At 33.5% G+C, this 3395-nt stretch overlaps 1 long non-coding RNA gene across 2 annotated transcripts; it reads right to left on the bottom strand.

Moving 5' to 3' along the window:
* Positions 1-187: 187 nt before the first annotated feature.
* Positions 188-2912, bottom strand: LOC109585836 (uncharacterized). Of its 2 annotated transcripts, XR_002186684.1 has the most exons (4): positions 2876-2912; positions 2647-2787; positions 354-412; positions 188-303 (listed from the first exon to the last, which is right to left on the bottom strand). It is a non-coding gene; the product is annotated as an uncharacterized LOC109585836 (long non-coding RNA). The 2 variants fall into 2 exon arrangements; XR_002186683.1 differs by having other exon boundaries at positions 2647-2886.
* Between the last annotated feature and the right edge of the window lie 483 nt (positions 2913-3395).

The raw sequence follows: 3395 nt of genomic DNA, 5'->3' as shown, positions 1-3395 counted from the left end.
CATACCTACCTGCTGATACCGAACAACTGTCAGAATTGCACTGCTAACATACTTGAAAAAATTATTTTTTATTATCCAACTTCTGTATTGCTAAATCTCTCATCCTGAAGTGGATCAAGTGAAAGGACTTTGCTTCATAAGCTGCTTCAATTGCATGCTTTCGCTGCATAGTAGTAGCAAATTATTTAAAATATTTTTTGGCAATTTAAAGAAATAAATAACACACAACAATACAACAATGTTTGGTCATGCATAAAATAGTCCTTTGCTCTTGATACTTCATAGCTTGAAACTTGAATTGGACTATAATCATACAGAGAAACATAAAATGGGAAATATATAATTGATCTTACTTCAATGAAATACTTGATGACGTCAGTACTGAAGCATAAGCTTGAGAGAGACAGAGACACTAAAGAGATAGAGAAAGGAAAATGGCAAAGAGAGGGAAGTGCACAGTAGTGAAGTGTAATGGTAAATCAGATTAAAGAGCAATGATTACTGTAATCAAGAGTAAAGCTGTAATGCTATTCAGTGCATATAAGCGTAGTAGCAATTACTTTATTTCATAAGCTATACTTAATGAATCAGTGACATACATGTAGGCCTGTGTGTAGCATACATTTTTTTATATGCATGTGCTAAATGTAAACATATTATACATGTAGATGTAGAAAGGAATGCAGAGAGGAAGGAATGTAGGATAGGGTCATATAGGAGCAAAAATGAGAAAGGTGTATGCACTGTTAAAATGGTGAACACTATACTATAAACCTGTGGGAAACCCTGTGCATACCACTTTGGCAACATTTCATTTCTTTCCCTTAGTGCGCAATGTCTTTGTCTACATGCATGGTCTTATTTGATCTCTCTTTCCCCTCTTAAGATGCCCTACATTATCTTTAGCAATCTTTCTGAATATAGTCTATTCTCATACAAATTCTACTCTCTTTATGGCTTTACTATTCTACACGTCTCTTTCTCTGCTTTTAAAACTGCTCTACAGTTTGACAAAACATCCTGTACTATTACATGTATGTCAAAAATTGCTAGAGGTGAATTTTCCTTTTAAATATTTTTGTCTGATACAAATACATGTTTTTGTGTTGTGTAGAAAGTTTGAGCTGAATCCAATTAAAATTGGACTTTTAATGAATTCATTAATTTGCTCAAAATTTGGACAAATATGCAGTCTTCGACCAAGTTTCATAAAAATGGCTAAAAGAGAATTCATCACTTTTATATTTTTTCTAATGCATATAGATGTTCCTAGTTTGAATAGAAAGTTTAAGCTGATTCTGATTAGAATTAGGTTTTTTACAAATTTTTAAAGTTGCTCCAAATGCCATATACATGTACGAATGTCTGTACATGTACATACATGTGCTTTTCAACTCATGAAGAATGCTGTTTAGCTCACTCAGCATGCTTAGTGGGAAACCCTGGGTATGTACTATAGGAAGGGTTAGAGACATAAAGAAAGAGCTTAACGTTAACAAGTTAATGACAGATAAATGCTACAAAGGGCATTGAATAATAGACAATATAGTAATTATAGTAATAAGGCATAATAACACTAACAGTAATACACAAATATGACAAGCACTTACAGTGATCCATAATACTAAAGGTTCTTGAATAATATATATTGCTTAATGGTGACACAGTCAGGCCTAGGGTAATATGTAATAGTAACAGTAATTATTACAATTTTTCATGTAATAGTAATAGTAATAGTAATAGTAATAGGGCCTAAGTATAATAGTGTTAAATTAACATTGAGGACACTATAGATTATCTTTCACAATAAGCAATACCAATAACCCCAGTCGAATGGCTATTTGATATAGCTGGTAAAATATTTCAACCAGATCGCTGTTCATTGTCTGACAGTGTGTTTGAAAGACTAATTTCTATTAAATGCTATCAACGTATTGTTTTAAATTATTTTTCGTTATGTTGTAAAACTACAAGAGGTAATAATAATAGTAATAGTAATATGAAGTGTCAAGGTGTAATAGTAATAGTAATAGATTACAATTGAAAGTAATTAACCCCAGGCCTGGACACAGTAACAATAATAGTATTAATAGATTTACCTAATTTTACATTTCCATATATAACGGTGATGTACATGTACATGTACGTAGTACATGTCTGTCCACAACACAAATACAAGACACCCACACATAGCCATTACTTCATTTCTCGGCATGCATGTGAAAATCTTAATCTACACTATAGTTAACAAACAGAAATCTGTTGTCTATTAAGATACTGATACAGATACTATTAAGATGCTACAAATCTGTTCATTATTACTTATAATTTAAGATTTGGTATAGATGGGGCAAGACTAGTCTCGCTGCCCAGACCCTCCGTCTATGGTCATTGGGGTGTCCACCCCAATGACTGCAGGCGGAGGGTCTGGGCAGCGAGACTAGGGCAAGACTGCACAATTTGTAGCATAACTAATTTTTCATAACAGCAAAATAAAAGTTACAACTACCAGCATTATGTAAATAGCATATGAATATGTATTATATATATATATATATATATATATATATATATATATTACATAATAATGTCTTGCCAACTGCATGCAATAATTGTTTGTAAAGCTACTTTAAAACCTCAACTTACCTAAATAGTAAGCTCAACACTAGTAGCTGTGCCGCTGACGCCACAGTAGTGGAGTATAGACCCAGGAGGTGCAGTACAGATATCCTCCATCTTGCCTTCAAGATGTGGTGGTGTTGCTGGAATCTAGTTGCCATGGGTACCCTATATACCATAGAGTATTATGCTACCTCATGAAGCACTCACGAGCAGTTGTACAACTATATTTCACGAATATTTCAATAGGTCTTACAATATTATTATGACGTTATTTCCCGTACGCATCGGGTGTATGTATGTATGTATGTACGTACGTACGTCTCCAGTCACGCCTATTCTGGTCACACCCATGTGTGCACAATATCTATTTAAAAATCAATGATCTAATGCGGTAGCATTCTAATGAAATATTTTTATTGATGTGGGTGTGGTTGCAATGAAATAAAAATGGCACCTACCTTAGCCAATCTTACCTGCAGCAACATAGGACTGATCTCTTGTCAAGACACTTCATCAGCAGAGAAAATTCAAGAAAACACACATAAATCTTCAAGTTTTTATTAATTATGGTTGAATGACAGAATATAAAAGCACTTCAAATGGCTCATCAGAGAAAAGAGAGTCTAAAAGTACTGTGCTTGAAAATATCATAGTAAAAATTAAATTATACTTATTAAAGCTACAACTGAGATTCTTCACTGCTAATAAAGCTAGAAGAGCAAGCTATAAAATTTTCTTTCATGCATGCAAGTCACAAGTTCTGAGCTGCTCTG

This window comes from Amphimedon queenslandica, unplaced genomic scaffold (genome assembly GCF_000090795.2).
Source record: "Amphimedon queenslandica unplaced genomic scaffold, v1.1 AMPQUscaffold_13000, whole genome shotgun sequence".
Classification (NCBI taxonomy): Eukaryota; Metazoa; Porifera; class Demospongiae; order Haplosclerida; family Niphatidae; genus Amphimedon; species Amphimedon queenslandica.
This window is presented reverse-complemented; position numbering and strand designations above follow the sequence as displayed.